Source organism: Bubalus bubalis, chromosome 7 (assembly GCF_019923935.1).
Source record: "Bubalus bubalis isolate 160015118507 breed Murrah chromosome 7, NDDB_SH_1, whole genome shotgun sequence".
NCBI classification, from domain to species: domain Eukaryota; kingdom Metazoa; phylum Chordata; class Mammalia; order Artiodactyla; family Bovidae; genus Bubalus; species Bubalus bubalis.
The window spans coordinates 31,972,930-31,986,935 of NC_059163.1; positions in this window are offsets into that span (position 1 = coordinate 31,972,930).

A 14,006-nucleotide genomic window follows, 5' to 3' on the forward strand; every position below is an offset into this window, starting at 1 on the left:
CTTCACATTCCAGGATGTCTGGCTGTAGGTGAGTGATCACACCATCGTGATTATCTGGATCATGAAGATCTTTTTTGTACAGTTCTTCTGTGTATTCTTGCCACCTCTTAATATCTTCTGCTTATGTTAGGTCCCTACCATTTTTGTCCTTTATCGAGCCCATCTTTGCATGAAATGTTCCCTTGGTATCTCTAATTTTCTTGAAGAGATCTCTAATCTTTCCCATTCTATTGTTTTCCTCTATTTCTTTGCATTGATCACTGAGGAAAGGTTTCTTATCTCTCCTTGCTATTCTTTGGAACTCTGCATTCAAATGGGTATATCTTTCTTTTCTCCTTTGCTTTTCTCTTATCTATTCTTAAAAACTCTTAGAAATGTAAATATTTAAAAAATGAAGGTAATAATAAGTACATAGTGTGGGTTTTAATAAAGTAGATTTATGCCTCACCACAAACCATTGGAGGAGGAAAGCTGAAGGCTAATATTATAAGATTCCCTACTAGTTTGACTGTTGAAAAGAAAATAAGTGGTTGAAACATGAGAGAAGAGAGCTCTGAGATATTATAGATATATAAATTGTTGCAACCTCTAAGGAAGATATTATGCAGTTACCTAAAAAATTAAAAAAAAAAAGCTACCATCCAGTTAAATTATCCCATTTCTGAATAATTATCAAAAGGAATTTAAATCAAAGTGTCCAAGTTAGATGTGCACTTTCATGTTCTTCACATCATTGTTTATAATAGCCAAGACTTAGAAACAGTTTGAATGTGGATTGACACGTAACTAGAGAGAGTAAATGTGTTAGGCACACAAAATATATATTATTATTTTTAGAGCTAAAAAGGAGACAATTTGCCTTTGAGACATTATGGATAGACCTAAAGGGTATTTTGCTAACTGAAATAAGCCAGACACAGAAAGACTGATATTGTACAATCTCATTTATTCGTAAAATTTAAAATTACCAAGCACACAGAAGCATGAGAAGTGTTTGTGATTGCCAGGGACAGAAGGTAAAAATTTTAGTCATGGTCTATATGTAAGTTCTGAAGACCTACTATACAATTAGTGCTTATAGAAAGCAGTATTGTATCCTCTAAATTCATATATAGGCATCCCAGGTGACTCAGTGGTAAAGAATCCTCTTGCCAGTGCAGGAGATACAGGAGACGCAGGAGACCTGGGTTTGATTCCGGGGTGGGGAAGAAATACTGAAAGAGGGCATGGCAACTCAATCCAATATTCTTGCCTGGAAAATCCCATGGACAGAGGAGCCTGGAGGGTTACAGTCCATGGGGTTGCAAAGAGTAGAACACAACTGAGCAACTGAGCAAGCACACATATTTATATTATATATGTAATTTAAATATGTATTAATGTTAGAAGTAGGACCTACCAGATAAACACTGGTCATACATAGAAAGTGAATGTCAGTGGAAATAAAAAACTCAAGGATTATTCTTATGTTTCGAATCTGAGGAACTACACAGTGAAATGCACTGAAATGGGGAAGGGGCACAACAAAAAAGTTCCATATTGGAGTTGTTCATTTTCAGGCATCTTTCATACAGTGGAGTGTGTTAAGTGGAGGGTGAAAAGGCAGTTAAGGAGAGAGCATGCACACAAATAACTCAGCATCTGCTTCCTTCCTTCACTTTCTGATTCTTGCATCAGCATCTGAGCCTGAGGTCTCTCCTTTTGTGTTCTGAGACTGTCCTTGATTCAACACTTGGCCTCTCTGCTGTGTGCAAACCTCTGGAGACTGAAGACTGTCCCTTAGTTTGGCTGATCTCAGGAAGTGAAACCCTGTTTCCATGAATTTTGGTGAATACAATTTTCTATTTCCTAAAATTATGACAGCTTAATTTGTAGAGTTTTAGCTGTCAACAATTACAAGCAATACATAGTTGACATTTTCTTTCAAGCTACATGCTAAAATGAGTATTTCAGAAACAGACGCATAGATAGAACTCAAATTTATGGTGATAAAAGGGAGAAGGAATGGGGGTGGAAAACAGGAGTTAAGGATTAACATAGATACCCTGCTATATGTAATAGATAACAAGGACTTATTCTATAGCAAGGGAACTCTAGTCAATATTTTATAACAAGTTCTTAGGAAAAGGAACCTAAAAAAGAATGAATAAAGAACAAATATATGATTATACATATACTCATTCTACATATATATAATATATACATCACTGAATTACTGTGCTATACACCTGAAACTAACTGACACTGTAAATCAACTATACTTCAGTAAAGGAAGGAATCAGTTTCTTCTATAAGTACAATTAAAATTAAAGGTGAGATATTGATTATGATTTTGATGATTTCATGCCAACTGCATGGATTGAAATGTTTTTAGTACCGAATATTTCAAAATTAAAATGACACTGCCTAGATGATTTTTGCTTTTAGAATTGCGATCCCGATTTGTCATGCTTGATTTCTTTCATAATACATGCCCCAGAAGATTATAAGATGGCATTGTGTGTCTTTCTTTAGAAATGTCGACATATCAAAAAACTTTATGAATCTAGGCATCATAGATATAGAAAAATTGTACTGAGAATCCAAATAGACATGGATGCTATCTGTTCAGTTTTGTCCTACCATGAAAGATGTGCTGTTGCTCTCACCTCCAATAATACAGAGTATGATTTATTCCAAAATATGGGTCACTGCAGAATAATATGATAAAAGGAGGGCCTATTAGTATAGGATAGGCACTTAACCATATATGAATGTTGTATTTATGAGAACAGGGAAACACAGCAGTACAAGCTGGATTTGTGACAACAGATATAGAAACTGAAGATACATTTACTAACCAAGAAATGCCAAGGGTGGACAATAGATGCCAAGCTTAAAAAAACCTAAAAGACAATTATACTCTATATCCATCAGAACTCTGCCAAATTTACTGTGTGGACATAAGTCATTGTTAATTTTAGCAACCAATTTTCTTACTTTATTATTGCAGCCCAAAGAAATGAACACAATGGGATATCCAGTATGTGCTTAAGGATTAATTTATTATGTATGGCAAGTTTTTTTTTTTTAATTTTTTAAATACTTTAACTTGGAGAATAAAGGAGAACACAATCAACTATTTCAGAGAATATCACTACTACTGTTTAGAAATAATAATACTTGATCTCAGGAGTGCATTGTGCATGTAACACTAGTTGACTGAATCTTTTTTTTTCTTTCTTTCTTTCTTTGAAAGCCAGAATATGGACACTGCAGGAGGGCAGGAAGAACCTTCCTGAGTACAAAGCATATACATCTCTCCAAGCCTGTAGATAAAGAGAAAACATTCTTTCTATCTACTTTGAACTACAGATGAAATCCTGGCTAATAACATTATGCTTACTTGTTTTCAAGTTGTATGCAAATATATTCCTTTGTGTCTGACTAAGTTTCACAAAAGCTTATTTGTTACCACTGCTTTATTGTCTCCATATGTTAGTCTGTCTTCTCTCCTTCCCTGGTGCCCTGATCTCTGCTTGCACCAAGGACTGGACAAGCATTAAAAAGTGGAACGTGCTCCCTTAACCAGAGAAGGCAAGGGCACCCCACTCCAGTACTCTTGCCTGGAAAATCCCATGGATGGAGGAGCCTGGTGGGCTGCAGTCCATGGGGTCGCAAAGAGTCGGACATGACTGAACGACTTTACTTTCACTTTTCACTTTCATGCATTGGAGAAGGAAATGGCAACCCACTCCAGTGTTCTTGCCTGGAGAATCCCAGGGATGGGGGAGCCTGGTGGGCTGCCATCTACGGGGTTGCACAGAGTCGGACACGACTGAAGCGACTTAGTAGCAGCAGCAGGAGCTCCCTTAACACCTTATTCTGAGATTCAGTTGACCACAGTAGACACTTTTTCTGTCAGAATCTGCTAGTCACAAGAAACAACTTTACACATGGACATCAAATAGTCAATACCCAAATCAGATTGATTATATTCTTTGCTGCTAAAAATGGAGAAGCTGTATACAGTCAGCAAAAATAGACCAGAAGCTGACTGTGGCTCAGATCATCAGTTACGTATGCCAAAATTCAGGCTCAAATTTAAGAAAGTAGGGAAAACCATGAGATCATTCAAGTATGACCTAAATCAAATCCTTTGTGATTATACAGTAGAGGTGATGAATAGATTCAAGGGACTGGATCTGGTAGTCAGAGTGCCTGAAGAACTGTGGATGGAGATTTAGTAATGTTGTACAGCATGTCATGACCAAAACCATCTGCAAGAAAATGAAATTAAAGGATGCAAAGTGTTTGTCTGTGGAGGCCTTACAAATAGCTAAGAAAAGAAGAGAAGCAGAAGGCAAAGGAGAAAGGGAAATATATACCCAACTGAATGCAGAATTCCAGAGAATAGCAAGAAGAGATAAGAAAGTCTTAAGTGAACAATGCAAAGAAATAGAGGAAAGCAATAGAATGATAAAGACCAGCCATTCAAAGAAAATTGGAGATACCAAGGGAATATTTCAGGCAAAGATAGGCACAATAAAGGACAAAAACTGTAAGGACCTAACAGAAACAGACGAGATTAAGAAGCAGTGGCAAGAATACACAGAGAAACTACACAGAAAGGTGTTAATGACCTGGATAACCACAATGGTGTGATCACTCATCTAGAAGAGTCAGACACCTTGGAGTGCATGGTCAAATGGGCCTTAGGAAGCATCACTACAGACAAAGCTAGTGGAAGTTATGGAATTCCAGCTGAGCTGTTTCAAATCCTAAGATACTGCTGTTAAAGTGCTGCAACTCAATATGTCAGCAAATTTGGAAAACTCAGCAGTGGCCACAGGACTGGAAAAGGTCAGTTTTTCATTCCAATCCCAAAGAAAGGCAATGTGAAAGAACGTTCAAACTACCGCACAATTGCACTCATTTCACAGGCTAGTAAGGTAATACTCAAAATTCTCCAAGCTAGACTTCAACATTACATGAACTGAGAACTTCTAGATGTACAACCTGGATTTAGAAAAGGCAGAGAAACCAAAGATCAAGTTTCCAACATTCGTTGGCTCATAGAAAAAGCAAGGGAATTCCAGAAAAAAGCATCTACTTCTGCTTCATTCACTGTGCTAAAGCTTTTGACTGTGTGGATCACAACAAACTGTGGAAAATTCTTAAAGAGGTGGGAATACCAGACTATCTGGCCTGCCTCCTGAGAAACCTGTATGCAAGACAAGAAGCAAGAGTTAGAACTGGAAATGGAAGAAGGTATTGGTTCAAAATTGGGAAAGAAGTATGTCAAGGTTGTATATTGTAATCCTGCTTGTTTAACTTCTATGTCGAATACATTATGTGAAATGCTGGGCTGGATGACTCACAAGCTGGAATCAAGATTGCTGAGAGAAATATAAAGAACCTCAGATATGCAGATCATACCACTTTAATGGCAGAAAGTGAAGAGGAACTAAAGAACCTCTTGATAAAGGTGAATGTAAAGAGTGAAAAAGTTGGCTTAAAACTCAGCATTCAAAAAACAAAGATCATGGCATCTGGTCCCCTCACTTCACAGCAAATAGATGGAGAGAAAGAGGAAACAGTCAGATTTCATTTTGGGGGCTCCAAAATCACTGCGGATGGTGACTGCAGCCACAAAATTGAAAAAAGACACTTGCTCTTTGAAAGAAAAGCTATAACAAACCTAGACAGTGTATTAAAAATCAGAGACATCACTTTGCTGACAAAGTTTCGTATGATCAAAGCTGTGTTTTTTTCAGAAGCCACGTATGTATGTGAGAGTTGCATCATAAAGAAGGCTGAGTGCTGAAGAATTGATGCTTTCAAATTGTGGTGCTAGAAAAAACTCCTGAGTCCCTTGGACTGCAAGGATATCAAATCAGTCAATCCTAAAGGAAATGAACACTTTATACTCATTGGAAGGACTGATGCTAAATCTCCAATACTTTGGTTACATAATTTGAAGAGCTGAATCATTGGAAAAGACACTGATGCTGGGAAAGATTGAAAGCAAAAGAAGAAGGCGGTGGCAGAGGGTGATATGGTTGGATGGCATCAATAACTCAATGGACATGAGTTTGAGCACACTCAGGGAGATAGTGAAGGACAGGGAAGTCTCAGTTCAGTTCAGTTGCTGAGTCCTGTCTGACTCTTTGCGACCCCATGGACCACAGCTCGCCAGGTCACCCTATCCATCACCAACTCCCGGAGTTTACTCAAATTCATGTCCATTGAGTCAGTGATGCCATCCAACCATCTCATCCTCTGTCGTCCCCTTCTCCTCCTGCCCTCAATCTTTCCCAGCATCAGGGTCTTTTCTAATGAGTCAGCTCTTCACATCAGGTGGCCAAAGTATTGGAGTTTCAGCTTCAACATCAGTCCTTCCAATGAACACTCAGGACTGATCTCCTTTAGGATGGACTGGCTGGGTCTCCTTGCAGTCCAAGGGACTCTCAAGAGTCTTCTTCAACACCGCAGTTCAAAAGCATTGATTCTTCAGCACTCAGCTTTCTTTGGAGAAGGCAATGGCACCCCACTCCAGCACTCTTGCCTGGAAAATCCCATGGACGGAGGAGCCTGGTGGGCCACAGTCCATGGGGTCCCTAAGAGTCGGACAAGACTCAGCGACTTCCCTTTCACTTTTCACTTTCATGCATTGGAGAAGGAAATGGCAACCCACTCCATTGTTCTTGCCTGGAGAATCCCAGGGATGGGGGAGCCTCGTGGGTTGCCATCTATAGGGTTGCACAGAGTCGGACACAACTGAAGTGACTTAGCAGCAGCAGCTTTCTTTATAGTACAAATTTCACATCTATACATGCCTACTGGAAAAATCATAGCCTTGACTAGATGGACCTTTGTTGGCAAAGCAATGTCTCGGCTTTTTAATATGCCATCTAGTTTGGTCGTAACTTTCCTTCTAAGGAGCAAGCGTCTTTTAATTTCATGACTGCAGTCACCATCTGCAGTGATTTTGGAGCCCAGAAAAATAAAGTCAGCCACTGTTTCCACTGTTTCCCCATCTATCTGCCATGAAGTGATGGGACCAGATGCCATGATCTTAGTTTTCTGAATGCTGAGCTTTAAGCAGCTTTTTCAGTCTCCTCTTTCACTTTCATCAAGAGGCTCTTTAGTTCTTCTTCACTTTCTGCCCTAAGGGTGGTGTCATCTGCATATCTGAGGTTATTGATGTTTCTCCCAGCAATCTTGATTCCAGCTTGTGCTTCATCCAGCCCAGTGTTTCTCATGATGTACTCTGCATATAAGTTAAATAAGCAGGGTGACAATATCCGACCTTGACGTATTCCTTTCCCGATTTGGAACCAGTCTGTTGTTCCATGTCCAGTTCTAACTATTGGTTCCTGACCTGCATTCAGATTTCTCAAGAGGCAGGTCAGGTGGTCTGGTATTCCCATCTCTTGAAGAATTTTCCACAGTTTACTGTGATCCACACAGTCAAAGGCTTTGGCATAGTCATGCTGCCATTCAAGGGCTTGCAAAGAGTAGGACAGGACCTTGTGACTGAACAACAATTACCAGATATTTCTTTCTGATAGATCAACTCCCCTTAAACGTCTCTACTTGTCTTTGCTTATTTTGTTTTACCTGGTCAAAAGAAGAGTTTTCTGCTTGCTTTTGAAATCCTTGCAGATTTCTGTGATTTGAGCATTCCCTATATTGAAATGCTTTATTCTGATTAAAGTCTCTCCTAATCTAGGTTTGGGCTTCCCTGGTAGCTCATGTGGTAAAGAATCTGCCTGCAATTCAGGAGACCCTGGTTTGATTCCTAGATTGGGAAGATCCACTGGAGAAGTGATAGGCTACCCACTTCAGTATTCTTAGAGAAGGGAACAACTACTGGCCTGGAGAATCCATGGACAGAGGAGTCTGGTGGGCTGTAGTTCATGGGGTCACAGAGTTGGACACAACTGAGCAACTAATACTTTCACTTTATCCAAGTTTGGATTTGTCTTTATTTGACATGACAAATGATTTTTGACCAAAAAACCATGCCTATTTAACTTCCTCTCTGTATAAAATGTTTAGTAAAATAATTCTAAAATAGTTATATAATGAGACTTTTGCTGCTGTCAATACCACTCTTTCCTAGTTCAAGCTCTTATTTCTCACAGTTATAGTAGTGTTCCAATGGACTTTATTTTCTGTCTATACTCCCTCTCAGTTGACCTGGCCAAACTCTACCTTTTATAATATGCCTATATAAGCCATCCAGTCTTTTCACTCCTTTATCACATGATAGTTTAGTTGATGATTAATTGTTTTTTACAGACATATTTAAAGCCATACACTAAGTTGTTTGGGCTTTCCTGTGGCTCAGATGATAAAGAATCTGCCTGCAGTGTAGGAGACCTAGGTTTGATGCCGAGTCAGAAAGATTCCCTGGAGAAAGAAATTTTATGGACAGAGAAGCCTGGTGGGCTACAGCCCATGGGTCACAAAGAGTTCCTCACAACTAAGCAACTAACACCTTCACTTTCACTTTTTCATTAAGCTGTGTAGTGCAGAGACTCTGGCTTATGTTTTTTATATCCCCATTAGCTATCTAACGGCATGCGTATGTTTGGTCAAGAAATATCTGTTGAATGAATGAATATAAGCTTCAGTTGGATCCTTCTTACCTAAAATAACACTGTTCAACTGTTCTAACATTTAAGAGAACTTCTATATTCTCATGGCTTCAGTCTCTATAATTAGACAAACCAATTATGGTTGAAGCTGATATTATTTTTCCTGATTCACAGATTTAAAAAATATTGAAATCATTTGGAGAATGATTTTTATCATCTTTTTCTCCCCCCCTGCACTTCTCACATGAGAATCAAAGGTTCAGGGTTGCGTTTTAGCTCACTTGGACTTTCAGTGTGAATACTATTCCCTTTCAGACTGAACACAGCCAATGTATCTCCTTTAGCATCTCCTACATAAACAGTAGGAGAAGGCAATGGCATCCCACTGCAGTACTCTTGCCTGGAAAATTCCATGGACAGTGGAGCCTGGTAGGTTGCAGTCCATGCGGTCGCACACAACTGAGCGACTTCACTTTCACTTTTCACTTTCATGCATTGGAGAAGGAAATGGCAACCCACTCCAGTGTTCTTGCCTGGAGAATCCCAGGGACGGAGGAGCCTGGTGGGCTGCCGTCTATGGGGTCGCACCGAGTCCGACACGACTGCAGTGACTTAGCAGTAGCAGCACATAAACAGTGCCAAACAAAATCGTAAACCATTATTCCCTGGAAGAAACAACAACAATCGAGAAACAGATGTTAATGTTATATGTCTTTTCCAAAGTCATAGGTCCTAGCACATTTAATCAAAGCCTGACAACTTTGCTCCATTTCTTTTTCCTCCTTCTGTGATTTGTTCATTCATTCAATCTATCACCAAACCTGATTGCCTTTTCTTGGGGCCTCTTTTTCAAATTTCTTTTAAGTTTTTCTCTTTCTGACAGATTTCTGTCCCCCTGACTCTCCACTCTCCATATTTCATCCATGTTTACCTCTGTCAAGTAATATTTGTAATATATCTTTCCTTGATGAAAAACCTTCAGTGATTACCTCATACCTCAGAAATTAAGTTCAAATTCTCTGTCCTGTTAAAGGCACCAGGAAATTCAATTTGAATAAATATTCTCCATGCATATAAAATAATTGAAAATATTTTGCAATTCCAGTTTGCTTATTAGAATAAACTAAGTGTAGAAATGAAATGAACTGATTAAAATATTTCTGTAGAAAATCATCTGCCTTATTTCAACAAATGCATACTTAGGATGGGTCAAGCCTATACAAAAAATGAAACCATCTTTCAAAATTTTATCATTGTCTAATATTGAGGATAAGTGGCATAATAAAATTGGAGTTATTTATTTCAAATGTGTGATCTCTAAATAAGTAAACTATACTTATTGATTTTAAGATATTTTGACTTAAAATATTCAAAAGTTTGCAAAAATTTGATAATTTTTTGAATATTATTGATAAAGTAACTCTTATTTTTACAGTCAAATGACCATGGAGCTCACTACTCTATTATTCATGTAAAAACTGGATGGATTTTTTTTTTTTTACTTTATAAATTTTATTTTATTTTTAAACTTTACATAATTGTATTAGTTTTGCCAAATATCAAAATGAATCCGCCACAGGTATACATGTGTGCCCCACCCTGAACCCTCCTCCCTCCTCCCTCCCCATACCATCCCTCTGGGTCGTCCCAGTGCACTAGCCCCAAGCATCCAGTATCATGCATCGAACCTGGACTGGCAACTTGTTACATACATGATATTTTACATGTTTCAATGCCATTCTCCCAAATCTTCCCACCCTCTCCCTCTCCCACAGAGTCCATAAGACTGTTCTATACATCAGTGTCTCTTTTGCTATCTCGTACACAGGGTTATTGTTACCATCTTTCTAAATTCCATATATATGCGTTAGTATACTGTATTGGTGTTTTTCTTTCTGGCTTACTCCACTCTGTATAATAGGCTCCAGTTTCATCCACCTCATTAGAACTGATTCAAATGTATTCTTTTAAATGTCTGAGTAATACTCCATTGTGTATATGTACCACAGCTTTCTTATCCATTCATCTGCTGATGGACATCTAGGTTGCTTCCATGTCCTGGCTATTATAAACAGTGCTGCGATGAACATTGGGGTACACGTGTCTCTTTCCCTTCTGGTTTCTTTAGTGTGTATGCCCAGCAGTGGGATTGCTGGATCATAAGGCGGTCCTATTTCCAGTTTTTTAAGGAATCTCCACACTGTTCTCCATAGTGGCTGTACTAGTTTGCATTCCCACCAACAGTGTAAGAGGGTTCCTTTTTCTCCGCACCCTCTCCAGCATTTATTGCTTGTAGACTTTTGGATCGCAGCCATTCTGACTGGTGTGAAATGGTACCTCATAGTGGTTTTGATTTGCATTTCTCTGATAATGAGTGATGTTGAGCATCTTTTCATGTGTTTGTTAGCCATCTGTATGTCTTCTTTGGAGAAATGTCTATTTAGTTCTTTGGCCCATTTTTTGATTGGGTCATTTATTGTTCTGGAGTTGAGCTGTAGGAGTTGCTTGTATATTTTTGAGATTAGTTGTTTGTCAGTTGCTTCATTTGCTATTATTTTCTCCCATTCTGAAGGCTGTCTTTTCACCTTGCTAATAGTTTCCTTTGATGTGCAGAAGCTTTTAAGGTTAATTAGGTCCCATTTGTTTATTTTTGCTTTTATTTCCAATATTCTGGGGGGTGGGTCATAGAGGATCCTGCTGTGATGTATGTCAGAGAGTGTTTTGCCTAAATTCTCCTCTAGGAGTTTTATAGTTTCTGGCCTTACGTTTAGATCTTTAATCCATTTTGAATTTATTTTTGTGTATGGTGTTAGAAAGTGTTCTAGTTTCATTCTTTTACAAGTGGTTGACCCGATTTCCCAGCACCACTTGTTAAAGAGATTGTCTTTAATCCATTGTATATTCTTGCCTCCTTTGTCAAAGATAAGGTGTCCATATGTGTGTGGATTTATCTCTGGGCTTTCTATTTTGTTCCATTGATCTATATTTCTGTCTTTGTTCCAGTACCATACTGTCTTGATAACTGTGGCTTTGTAGTAGAGCCTGAAGTCAGGTAGGTTGATTCCTCCAGTTCCATTCTTCTTTCTCAAGATCGCTTTGGCTATTCGAGGTTTTTTGTATTTCCATACAAATTGTGAAATTATTTGTTCTAGTTCTGTGAAGAATGCTGTTGGTAGCTTGATAGGGATTGCATTGAATCTATAGATTGCTTTGGGTAGTATACTCATTTTCACTATATTGATTCTTCCAATCCATGAACATGGTATATTTCTCCATCTGTTAGTGTCCTCTTTGATTTCTTTCACCAGTGTTTTATAGTTTTCTATATATAGGTCTTTAGTTTCTTTAGGTAGATATATTCCTAAGTATTTTATTCTTTCCGTTGCAATGGTGAATGGAATTGTTTCCTTAATTTCTCTTTCTGTTTTCTCATTATTAGTGTATAGGAATGCAAGGGATTTCTGGGTGTTGATTTTATATCCTGCAACTTTACTATAGTCATTGATTAGTTCTAGTAATTTTCTGGTAGAGTCTTTAGGGTTTTCTATGTAGAGGATCATGTCATCCGCAAATAGTGAGAGTTTTACTTCTTCTTTTCCAATTTGGATTCCTTTTATTTCTTTTTCTGCTCTGATTTCTGTGGCCAAAACTTCCAAAACTATGTTGAATAGTAATGGTGAAAGTGGGCACCCTTGCCTTGTTCCTGACTTTAGAGGAAATGCTTTCAGTTTTTCACCATTGAGGATAATGTTTGCTGTGGGTTTGTCATATATAGCTTTTATTATGTTGAGGTATGTTCCTTCTATTCCTGCTTTCTGAAGAGTTTTTATCATAAATGGATGTTGAATTTTGTCAAAGGCTTTCTCTGCATCTATTGAGATAATCATATGGTTTTTATTTTTCAATTTGTTAATGTGGTGTATTACATTGATTGATTTGCGGATATTGAAGAATCCTTGCATCCCTGGGATAAAGCCCACTTGGTCATGGTGTATGATCTTTTTAATGTGTTGTTGGATTCTGATTGCTAGAATTTTGTTAAGGATTTTTGCATCTATGTTCATCAGTGATATTGGCCTGTAGTTTTCTTTTTCTGTGGGATCTTTGTCAGGTTTTGGTATTAGGGTGATGGTGGCCTCATAGAATGAGTTTGGAAGTTTACCTTCCTCTGCAATTTTCTGGAAGAGTTTGAGCAGGATGGGTGTTAGCTCTTCTCTAAATTTTTGGTAGAATTCAGCTGTGAAGCCGTCTGGACCTGGGCTTTTGTTTGCTGGAAGATTTTTGATTACAGTTTCAATTTCCTTGCTTGTGATGGGTCTGTTAAGATTTTCTATTTCTTCCTGTTCAAGTTTTGGAAAGTTGTTCTTTTCTAAGAATTTGTCCATTTCTTCCACGTTGTCCATTTTAAAATGGACAACGTGGATTTTTTGAAATTTAATTTATTAATGCTTACTTTGTATATTTAGGGTCTCATGTTCCTCAGTGGAAGACATGTGTTACCATGATTTTACTAAACAGAAGAAAAATGTATATCGCTATCTCTTTAGGCAGATTTGTTTAAAGACATAGCTCTTTGCTATGGGTTGGATAATCAAATATACTCAAAACTGGATTTCATAAAAACTTTTGTAATGTTTAAATTATACCAAGATGGTGCAGTGGTAAAGAATCTGCATGCTAATACAGGAGATAAAAGAGATGGGGGTTTGACCCCTGGGTTGTGAAGATCCCTTGGAGTGGATCTTTTCCCTAGGAAATGGCAACCTAGTCCAGTATTCTTGCCTGGAAAAGTCTATGGACTGAGGAGCCTGGTGGGTTACAGTCCATGGTATTGCAAAGAGTCTGACATGACAGAGCAATTGAGCACAGTCCTTTTTAACTCAAAGTGTGTATATAGGACCATCAGGATGAGCATCACCTAAGAGCTTACCAGAAATACAAATTCACAGGCTCTGTTTCCAAACATGCTGAATCAGAATCTTGGACAAATAGAAGGAGTCTCACTTTAACAGTATTTCCAGGAGGTTCTTTGTGTACCATAAAGTCTAGGAAGCTACATAGTAGATTCATAAATCTAGGTCTTTAGGTTTGACACATAAATAGGACTTAAGATTTTATTTTGTTTCAGGTGTTTTAAGGAAATATTTACAGGTGAATCTTCTGTCCCTATCTTTGAACAGCCCCACTGGATGTTCCTGATGTTCTTGGGTAGTCTACAAAACAATATAAATGCTGCAATAGGCAAATAATAATTTAATTCAAACTAATTTATATCTTATTCTTTTTATTGATTGCAAGCATTAGAGATTTATAATTTTTCCACAAGTGTAAAGCGAAAGCAATCTTTATATATTCTCAAAAGAAAAGTACGGTGTTCACAAACTGTAAGAAGTCTTACTTTAAAAAAAAATCCTTGCTTTA